Source organism: Dipodomys ordii, unplaced genomic scaffold (genome assembly GCF_000151885.1).
Source record: "Dipodomys ordii isolate 6190 unplaced genomic scaffold, Dord_2.0 Scaffold203, whole genome shotgun sequence".
NCBI lineage: Eukaryota > Metazoa > Chordata > Mammalia > Rodentia > Heteromyidae > Dipodomys > Dipodomys ordii.
Genome location: NW_012267419.1, coordinates 1,458,310 through 1,470,205, shown reverse-complemented (window position 1 = coordinate 1,470,205; position 11,896 = coordinate 1,458,310). Strand labels below are relative to the sequence as shown.

Sequence of the window (11,896 nt, the reverse complement as noted above, 5' to 3'; positions counted from 1 at the left end):
CACACACACACACACACACACACACTTTAACCTGACCGCACAAGGTATCCTCCCATACCAAGACCACTAAAGATTTGGGGGGGGGGAGATGGGAAGGGATGGGAAGGGGAAACAAAGGAGGAGGCAACAATGCTTGATAAGAAATGTACTCATTACCTTGCCCATGTAATTGTAACCCCTCTGTGAGGTATTTTCACAATTAAAAAATATATATTAGTACATCCTTACTTCCACTAACCACATATTCAAATGGATTATAAATGCATTTCCAAGTTTTAAAAGTAGTTTTGTTGGATCTCTTCTTGTCATATTTAATATTTTGTGTTGCTTTTTTGCCTAATTCTTTCATTTGTTTCCTTACTGCCACAACTGGAGATCATGAAGATATGATTTTAGATATCCCTAAACCTCCTGTAGTTCTCATTCCCTCCTGATAAGAAGCTATAAAACAGTGTAATTAACTCCAGCTGCCCCATTTTCACTTCTGACTCTAAAAGCTGAGCAAGCCGACCCCGCAGGGTGTGGACTACAGTGGGTGGAAAAATGTCTGGCTCCATCCCAGCCACAGTGTGCCTCTCCCAAATTGCAATCCTCCCCCACTTGACAATACCTAAGTTCTGCAATCATGTTTACACAGCTGGAACTATGCAGTCCCTGAAAATCATGCAAAGAATATTATGACTTCTCCCTGTTCCAATCTGAATTTAATCTTATTTATTCAATGAAGAATAAATGTATTAAATTCCCAGTGCTGGGGTAAGGGCTACTGGGAAAGAGAGCAAAAGCTCTCCTTCTGAACAAAATGTTTATTACCATGATTGCAACAGCCCACAAGTGTGAAGCTTTCTAACTAATAGTATAAAAGAAGGCAATCAAAAGTTAGTCCCAAGGGGAAAACAGTACTAATGGGAAACACAACCATACCCTTCAAAATGCAATTTAGAGTATTGTTACCTTCAAAAGTGACATAGTGAAGATATTGACACTTCTTAAGCAAGGCAGATTTCTAGTCAGTCTTACCCTAGAGTATGAGTGAGCCTGATTTTCCAAAGAACTCCTGCCTTGAGTCGTCATATTCCTGCTCACCACCACCACCAACAAAAAATTCTCCCTGGAGCCCCATGAGGGACTAAAGTAAGGAAAAGATAGAGTTTATGCTTAGGCCAAAGTATTTGACAATCAACTGTACTGAGAGCCTAAAGTTATATGGACTAGTGAAGAACATTTTAACATTACTAACTTTTGGGGTGCAAACTTGTCAGCTATACACTCAGTTCAAGGCAAACTTCTTTCAAGAAAGAATGAGGTATCGATCACATTTAGTGGAGCAATTTAAAACTGAATCTGCTCCACACTCTCTAACAGCCTATCTGGAGCAAGCTCCTCAGTAAAGTACACATGTACAAGGGTACCAGTCCATTCCCCAAAGTAGTATAGCAAAGGTCCTAAGACTGTGGACCATGGAGAAAGACTGCCTCTCCAGCTCCAACACATCGTAGCCTTGTCCTATAGAAGGTACTTAAAGTAACCAGGCTCTGTTTTGTTCCCCCATCCATAAGACAAGACTAATAGGATGGCCCTCATGGTCTTGTAGGAATGATTGAAGAAGAAATGCATGTAAATGGAGCTAAAAATGCCTGATACAAATGAAGAATTCAAAACACATTAGCTATTTTTATCTATCAAACAGCTCTAACACTTTGGGATAGATGGAATCCAAGCTTACATTATCCTTAGACCATGAAATATATAAAAGAAAATAACATAGGAAACACTTGTCTTTAAAAAAAATACCACCCCATCAGGCTACATTGATAACCTAAATACCAACATTAATCTTTTGGATTATTTCTACATTAAGATGCAAATGCTACATGGAGAGCAAGAAGTGTTTGTTTAACTGGTTCCTTGAAATAATTGGGACCTTGGAGAAACACACATGGAACTCATAAATTTTATGTATAAAGTAGGAAATAGCAAAGAAAACCTGGGAACATGGAGACCTGAGTGGAAGGAAACTATGAAAACCCAAAGATGGCACTGGATGTTTGAGCTCTGGGTAAGGAAAGATGCATGCAGACAGATACAAAAACACTGTTTACATAATTGTGCCAAGGGCTAGTCCTTACATACCCTTTTGAGAAGGTGAGAAATGCTGTCTCTGTGCTTTGATTTCCTCCTAGGCACAAAGCTAATTGTAACTCTGTTACAGATTTCATCACTTAAGGGGAAATAAAACCACACATGCATAATGAATTCAAATTCTTAAAAAATAGGCTTCAGACAAGAAATACTGACAAGATGCCTAAGTATATGGAATTAAATTGAATTCCCCACTTGCGGTGGGGAAGCAAAAAGAAGCTGCACCATGCACATTTGGAAAGGCAGTGTTAAACTGACAGCACAAAATGCTTTTGATTGATTAACAGGGAGAATAATGTGAAAGGAGAATTAGAGTGAAAAAGAAAGTAGAATTATAAAATTAGAGGTCAGAGAGGTAGATAAAATCAAAGCACCTAGAGAAAAGAAACTACAGTTTATTAAATACAACTAAATCAGAAAGATAGTCAAGAGGGCCATTTAAAAATCAAAGATAAGAATTTATGACAAATGAGGGCCACTTAATTCAGGGAAAAATACATTTAGACTTTTTATCCTCTATTTTTCCACCAAAACCACAACAGGGACATCAGACTAGATTCTCTTCATAGATCAGCATCTCAAAAGGCTGAACAATCAAATCACTAGTGATAAGGCAAATGAGGCTCTGAAAGATTGACAAATCCCATACTTCATATAAATTAAGTCTCCCAAAGTGTGAAAGGTCCCAAAAGCAAACTGAAACTACTCTTGCTATGGGATTTGATAGTTGTATCACACAGGAAATAGACTAGTAGTCCTGAACTAATGGCCAGTTAAAAAATCAAAGGAAAAAGCCAATCATTTCATTTGGGAAAAGGAAAAGCAGCTGCCAAAGCATCAGAGGGGAAACAGCTGTGTTCTTCACTTAGGGGAAAGACCTAATTAAGTTGAAATTTCAAACTATTCAGAAATAGATGGTTCAGTGAGGGAGAAGGAAAAGGAGAACTTTAATTGGGTGTACAAGAAAAACAGGACCACTACCACAAAAATACACACTTGAAAACAAAGTTGAGCTAAATATATGCAAGTAAAAGTCAAAAGGAAAGAAGAAGCTCTGAATGTTTAACTCAAGCTAGCTTTGCCAGTTTTTCATTCTCATTTCCCTTGCCATGATGGAAGGAGTTTTACAACTCAAAGCCTGTGACTAAGAATCAGATTTCCCATGCCCCTTGGGCTACTTAGGTACATCAGTTGTTTCCATCTATCTCATAGTAATTCTTCTGACTATCTGATCTTTCTGGTGTCATTGCTATTTTCTGCAGTACTTTCCCTAAGAAGCATCTCTTCCAAACTTGAGGTAGACTTTCCATACCATCAGTGAAAACTTGTTGCTAGTCAATTAGCCTTTAGCTTTCATATAATGTATCAAGGAAATACTGTCTTTGGATCCATGCATTGTCTAAGAGTAAATCATTTTACACCCAGCATCCATAGAATGGGGTGGATCTGTTATTTGGTAGTGTTTAGAAAAATTAATTTATCAACACTTGCTCACTACGTATCTTATTCACACAGTAGCATGCTAAGACACATATGGGAAGAGAAGTAGTAAAGAAGGTAACTGTATCCAATTTTTTTAAGTTATAAAATATTCACTATGGGAAAGTGAGCAAAGTGGATCAAGAATGATATGCTAGCTTCTGGAGAAGCAGAATCACCATGACTGCGAGATCTCAGTCCAAGGCCACCCGAGGCAAAAAAAATAGTTCATGGAAGTCCATTTCAACCAATTGCTAGGCAGATTGTGCATACTTGTCATCACAGCAAGAGGGGAAATACAAATAGGAAGACCTCAGTCCACACTGTCCCAGGCATAAAAACAAATAAAATAAATAAATAAAAATAAATTTTAAAAACACAGGTAGACAGTTCAAGTGATAAGACTGCCTGTCTATCATGGGCAAGATTCTGTGTTTAATCCTCAGTACCACTCCTGCAAAAAAAATCTTGATACTGAAATTTTTCATTTTCAATTTAAACCACCTCCATTCTCTGTAAAATAATAATAATAATAATAATGAGAATTTGTCCCTAGAAGTAATGAGGGTAGAATTCAGTTGAAAAGGGCAGGTTTGAAGGAAGAAATAAATAAGAAGCACAGAAAAAGTATGTACACAGGGAGAGGGAGGAAGAGAGCAGAGATTACAATAAAATTATCACTTGACAACTGGCCCCATTGAAGAAAGGACATGAGATATGGCTTAGAGGGTTAGTGTTTAAGAACAGATTAACTGAAAGTAATATAACCCATTAGGCTAAGAAGGAGTCTCCTTGATTTTTTCTAAATTTAATTTTATTGTCAAGGTGATATACAAAGGGTTACAGTTACATACATAAGGTAGTGAGTAGATTAATTGTGGAATTTTTTACCCCTTCCCTCATTTTTCTCTCACGTTCTCTCCACCTACAATCCCCCAAGTTGTAAAGTTCATTTCCAACATATTGTCTCGTAACTATCACTATTGCATCGTTTAAGGGAAACGGAGACTGTTATGAACTAGAAATAGCCATCTTATTCAAGAAAGAAAGAATAAATGATTAAGTCCGTCATGTCCATAAGACTTATTTGGTCCCTAATACTAGGGTAAAAAGCCCCTCCCTTGATGGAATTCAATGTCTTAGTCTAACTGTAATTTTTATTTATTTTTTGCAATTTTTATTGTGATTAAGTGATTACATAAATTTCACAGTATTGTAGAATAGTGATACTTTGTTGAAGTCACAAACACATTCTAACCTCGTGGATAACTGTAATTTTTAGATAGACAAGTGACATGCACCTTCAGTTTTTCACCCCAAGCTTTATGACATTACCACTGAGCAGCTGCCAAGGAAGGAAAGCTAAAGGGAGGAAATTAAGATGAAAGAGCAAATACCCCTCAAAGTATGCAAACCATACCATCTGTTAACTTGAATATCGCACTCATTACAGATCCATTGGCAAATGGCTATGTGCTTAGGATTTTGAAAAGGTTGTGCCAAGAAACCAACATTAAAATAAAAGAAACTTAGAAATCAAATTATCAACTCCCTCATTCTGCATTCAAAAAACAGACAAAAATTGAATTCACATGGTATAAGCCATGCATATAAGGTGTTGAAAAGAGCCAAATAAGAAAAAGAGATCAGGACAAATAGTATTAATCATAAAAGAGTATTTATAGAGCTTAAACTTGGTCTATAATTTCGAAGTGAGAAAGAAATGTGGTGAGGAAAGACATCATTGTGCAAATTCCATTTTGAAGACCTACTCTAGAATATTCACAATACTAAGTGTTTTATGTTTTGTTTCATTTAATCCTTACAACCTGCTTGCAGAGCAAATATTACCAATATCTCCCATTTTGGAGAAGAGAAGCCCAGAGACAGAACAGGGGAGTAATTTGCTTATAGTCCCAAAGCTCTTAATGTGTATAATGCAATGAGAACTTCACTGACCTGAGCTCCAAACTCAGGTAAGTGCTCTTGTGGCTAAATGAGATCATTCTACCATGACAGTGCTCAACTCAACAAGCCAAGAAGGAAAAGGTCACAGGGGAAGAACTGATTCAGAATTATATTGTCCTAAGAAAAGGTGAGATTCACATAGAAATATAATGGGATGTGAACATAAAAGAGGGATTTGAAGAAAGGGGAGGGAGGAAAGAGGGGAGAACTGAGGAGTGATGCCAATCAAAAGATGTTATATATATTTACAATAAAAAATATACAAAAAGATGTTACATATACAACATCATGTATGTGTGTATTTATATGATAATAAAACCCACCAAACACTATTGAACAAATAGAGCAATTAGAATATCATGATACAACCCTTCATATTACAAATGTGTACGTTAACTTAAAATTTTAATATAATTTTTTAAAATGAAAAGTACATTAATCTACTAAGGGGCATCTGGGTGGTTCCATATCTTAGCTATGATAAATAATGCTGAAATAAACATAGTTGTGCTGGTAGCTTTAGTATGGTCTTGTTTGTGATCATTTGAGTAAATGCCCAAAAGTGGGATTGCTGGGTTATAGGGGAGCTCTATGTGAAGTCTTTTGAGGAACCTCCATACTATTTTCCAAAGTGGTTGAACAAGTTTACACTCCCACCAACAATGTTGTAAGGTTCCCTCCTGTCCACATCCCCTCCAGCATCTGTTGTTATTAGAGTTCTTGATTATAGCCATTCTAACTGGGGTGAGGTGGTATCTCAATGTTGTTTTGATTTGCATTTCTTTTATGGCTAGAGAGGTTGAGCATTTCTTCATGTGTCTATTGGCCATTCTTTCTTCTTCAGAGAAGTTTCTCTTTAAGTCTTTAGCCCACTTATTTATTGGGCAGTTGTTTCTTTGAGGATTTGTTGTTGCGGGATTTAATTTTTTGAGTTCCAGGTATATTTTAGATATGAGACCCTTGTCCTTTGTATGGCTAGTGAAGATCTTCTCCTAAGTGAAGCCAGGCCCAAAGAAACATAGATCTCATGGTTTTCCTTATTTGCAATTACTAGCATATGTCTGAGACAAGCAGAAATGGTCAGATAAGTTGATGTTAGGCAAAATGAACCCTAAGATAAGGACTCAAATGTGTTTCTTTCTTGCAATTGTTTTTAACATACTTATAAGATGATTTCTTTGTTGCTTTGTATGTTCCTCCCCCACGGTATAACCCCTGTTTTCACTGTATTTGATGTTGGTATAATTTGTGGAGGGGAAGGGAAAGAACAAATTGTTTAAATAGGGATACAGGTGTACCCATTGCAACAATGAGATGTACAAGACATTATGTCAAAAAATGAACTTTACAACTTTGGCTGGGGGGAGTAGGGGAAGGGGGGAGTGAGTGTGGGGGGAGGAATGGGAAGGGATGGGAAGGGGAAACAAAGGAGGAAGCAACAATGCTTGATAAGAAATGTACTCATTACCTTGCCCATGTAATTGTAACCCCTCTGTACGGTATTTTCACAATAAAAATAAATAAATAAATAAAAAGCACAGATCCTTTTCCAATTCATAAGTATGATGATTGGGTCCTCATCCACTTGTGTGACATGTGCCTCCCTCAAACCTTGTTATGACGTTGACACATTACCCATCTGATGTGAAATAAATAAAAAAAACAGAAAGATTAAAAATGTAGTGGCAGAGTAGGGATAAAAGTAATAAAGAAGGTAAAGATAGGCAAAGTAATATATATATATATGGAAATATTACAATGAATCCCCTCACACTGACAATGAATATATACTAATAAAAATATGAACAGGAAAAAGAAATTTCACTTTCAGTTACTGATCCAAGAAACATTGTTCATCATCCCATCTACAAATATAAAAACTGAGATTTTGAGATGTTAGTGACTTATCCAAGGATGTATGCTAAATTAATTATATAACAAATATTACAGCTCTCAGTTCCCTCTGAGCCACGTAGATTAACATGTTTTAAGGACTATATTTTCACTATTTTGCATTGGATTTGGATTTTTAGGAAGGCAAAAGTTATATACTTCTGGTTACATTGATCATAGAATGCTATGTTCAAACTATGAAAGAAATTTTATTTTCACAATGAAACTGATTTTTTCCTAAAACTTTGTACTCAGAGTTCTTTTCCTATGTCTGATTTCACACATTTTCATTTGCCTCCATCCTTCCCCCTCTTCTTGCCATTTGGATGTTCACAAACACAAAGATGTTACAAGGTCCTTCTCAAACATTTTGTGCCACAAAAACATAGCCTGTAAGGTAGATTCAATATCCTATAACAGTGAAAGTGAGCCACCTAATGTGCATTAATACAAGGCAGAAAGCTCTAAAGCAAGGCAGGGGTAAAAAAAAAATTCCCATTTATCCACTGTGTATTGGAGTGGCTCTCTTCTGGGATTTATATAGAGAACATTTTGCAAGGGGTTGTGCTTGAGGGTTTTTTTTTTCAGTCATTAATAAATTCAGGTGTTTTTCACCACAAAAGAGACAAAAGTCCAAAGGCACACAAATTCCCATCATTTTTCAGATGACAATGTCCCCATGGACCTTCCTCAAGCTCATTCATATAACAAAGAGATGAAACCTTTCAGGTAAGAGCTGGGAATTTTTCGGTCTATTGTTAGGAAAGAATAGAATATTTCCACCTCAGGGTGACTTTTTAGAGGAAAACTAGAACTAAAAAATACCATTTTCTTTTTAATCAAAGCCTAAGCATAAGGTGAGAACAACATCAAAAGAATCAAGTGATATCTTCCACCCATTATCAATTTAAGAGCAATGACACAAGGCAGGGAGAACAGCAAAGAGCTATACTATACACCCTTAGACTTGTGGTGTGCATTTCATGATATGAGGAAAGTAAAATGAGTCAACATTATCAGAAAAGAACCACAATATCATCTACCTCCTAAGTGCTTAAGAATATGTGCATTTCACTATTTAGAGGACAATACACCACTCTTCAAATGTTTTGTGAACATCCTATGATTTTTCAAACCAGAATCTGGGCTGACACAAAAATTGTATTTGATAGTGAAGGCAACTTTCTAAAAACATCACACAATGAATAAATCAAATGAGAATTACCCCTATGTTCCTTTGGACATTAATAGCACTGGGAAAATTTACTCAGTTGCTTGGACATGCCCTTTCTGTGGATGACTTCCATATCTCCACTAAATTCCAAACTTGGAAACAATCCAACAGCAACGTTGCCATTTACAACTTGGAATCTGCATAAATGCATTGCTTTTCTTCATGAGATGCTGGGAGTGTGAACTATAACTATTCAATGAAATGTCTTATCTTCTGTTAATGGGATCAGATAACCACAGCAGATGAGTGGCTTTGAGTGGTGAGGACCCTAAAATCATTCAAAGTGTACATATCACTGACCCCATCTACTTTCTGTTTTGAACACTTACTATGTACCAGGAAATTTACCTGGGTCATCTCACAACCATCGTGACATTTGCAAATGAGAAAATACAGAGTTCCAAAAAATAAGCAATTTTACTGAAGTCAATAGTCATTTAATGATAAAAGTGAACATGGAACCTAAATTTGTCAATTTCCAAGTTTCTATTCTTTATTTATTTATTTTTGGATGGTCATGGGGCTTGAACTCTGGGCCTGGGCGCTGTCCCTCAGCTCTTCTGCTCAAGGCGAGTGCTCTACCACTTGAGCTACAGCACCGGTTTTCTAGTGGTTTATTGGAGATAGGAGTCTCACAGTCTTTCCTGTCCAGGCTGGCTTTGAACCGTGATCCTCAGATCTCAGCCTCCTGAGGAGCTAGGATTACAGGCGTGAGCCACCGGGACCCAGCCCAAGTTTCTATTCTTGGCCACTATGATGTTCTTCGTGCCTTTTTGTTTACAGGAAGACTAACAATGCCACTCCAGAAAATAATATAGTAACGTGAGAATCATTGTACTGGTTCATTAGGATTGGTTCATATTAGTTGGAGCCTAAACTGATAAAACACTATCTAGAGGACTCCACTGAAAAGTAAAATTCTCAGGTGTAACTATGAGGATTAGCAACAAAGTATATATTAAAAGACGTTTGGGTTATACTCCAGTGTTCCTGCCAATGTTAGCTTCAACCCTTGATATTTGTATTTTACATCATTTCTCTTACTACCTTTTTCTAATTTTGTGAGCACTTCTCAATCTGCTAAGATTCTGAAATGAACCCTCAGTTTAAACAGCTGCCATCCATTTTTGTTGATATTTTTACAAATTTTGTGCTTTTTTCCCAATTTGGGTTGCTGTAAGGGATAAACAATATAACACGCATTACCTATTATAAAATTTCAGGTACTTTTCAGGACTTTATTTCATACTTAACAGTGGAAAGCTAAGATACGGAAGAAGTTTTCAGTAATGCTACAAGTAGAATATTACGTATTGTGCCTGAATTTCTCACAGGTACTTTATTCTCTAAATGATCCTATATGATTAATAATACATCTCTGGAGGATATATCCCTTTCTAAATCAAATAAAACACTGTCTAACTTTGCGAATCTCGCTTATTTAATAGACACCCACTTCTTCACCTAGAGATTCTGTCTTCTAGGATCATGGAAATAATTTATTTTAGGCAACTTTTGTTTCAAATAAATGAAAAAGAAGAAAGGCACAAGAAGTGCTGTAGGCAGATAAACAAAAAGGACAGACTAAACACATGGATCCAACATGCTGCAATCATGTATCATCCTCTTTGTTTAATGACACATTTCTAAGTACTTGAAATATCAAAGAGGGAGTGGGATGGGAAACAAGAAGCAGCAGCCAAGAATGCTGCATCCATCTTCATCATTCAAATAATAGTAGTTTGAATGTTGGGTGAGCCCATTTGATAACCTATCATTTTCAGCTAAACAGCTCTAGACTTAAGAGACATTTCCTCCTCCTAAATGTACCATACTCGTTCCTCAGCTCATCATCCCACGGAAAGGAAGCAAAACACACCTCTACCCCTCTCAAGCAATCAAGAGGAATTTAGTCCAAAACAGAAGGCAAATAAGCAGTTGGCAGACAGGGCTACAGCTCCAGTTTAGAAATGGATAGCTTCAAATCATCAACACACAACATTGGTGGAAACATCTGCCACCCACTTCAGTACCACCAGAATCTGGAGAACATTCTACATCTTACCAAAAGTGGCTTTAAAGTAATTTTTCTGTCATTTTAATTATCAGAACATTTCAGATTAATCATCTAAACTTTACTTAAATAACAAGTCAGTCATTTTCCATCATGAGGGAAAACACTGTATTAACAGAAGCCTTAAAGTGAACTGTATTTCTCTGGGATTTATATTTTAAACCAGAGATCAGGAGCAAATAGATTTATGGATCTCTATCATCACAAAGACAACACCAAAAGGCTAAGAAGAGATTGTTAGTTTGGAATGGTGGTGACCTGGTGTCAGCTCCAGCAGCTCAGTCTGTTTGTACTCATTAGCTACATAGATTATCGGCTGAATTCAGAAAGTGTTCACTTGCTATGTTAGCAGAAGGCTAGTGAGAGTTCATTTACCTTCCCTTCAGCTAACTGGGGTCCACAGTAAGGTAATGTTTTCTACAATCAAAAATGAAGATTTGTACTAATGGCATGGGGAAAATACAAATAGGGTGAATGAGGGTGAATATAGTCAAAATACTTTGTGTACATGTGTAAAAGTGGAGCAATGAAACTTGTTGAGATTGGTTTAGAAAGAGAAGGGGGAGAATGACAAAGGATGACAGAGGGAGTAAGTATGATCAAGGTATACTGTATGTAAATATGGACACTTCAAAGTGAACCCTCCCCCCCTTTTACAGCTAATTGATGCTAATAAAATATTTGGGGGAGGTGTGCTTTGCCTTCAATTTCAGCTGACATCAATCACAAGTTTGAAAGTGGTGAAGCTCAGAAGAGTAACAAAGCCTTCTAGATTGACAGTTGGCACAGAACAAAGGTCTGCTTTAGATCTTTAAAACTCCCTTTGTGAGCTAGGTGTCAGTGGCTCATGCCTGTAATCCTAGCTATACAGGAGGCTGACATCTGAAGATCATGGTTTGAAACCAGCCTTGGCAGGAAACTCCGTGAGACTCTTATTTCCAATAAACTACTCAAAAAAGCCAGAAGTGGCATGGTGGCTCAAGTTGTAGAGCTTTGACAGTGCCCAGGCCCAGAGTTCAAGCCCCAAGACCAGAGAAGGAAGGAAGGAAGGAAGGAAGGAAGGAAGGAAGGAAGGAAGGAAGGAAGGAGGGAGGGAGGGAGGGAGG

At 37.1% G+C, this 11,896-nt stretch overlaps 1 protein-coding gene across 3 annotated transcripts in view; it reads right to left on the bottom strand.

The window, feature by feature from the left end:
• The window catches only part of Pcdh19 (protocadherin 19), a 123,948-nt gene that overhangs the window by 25,141 nt on the left and 86,911 nt on the right, over positions 1 to 11,896 (bottom strand). The window lies entirely within an intron of this gene.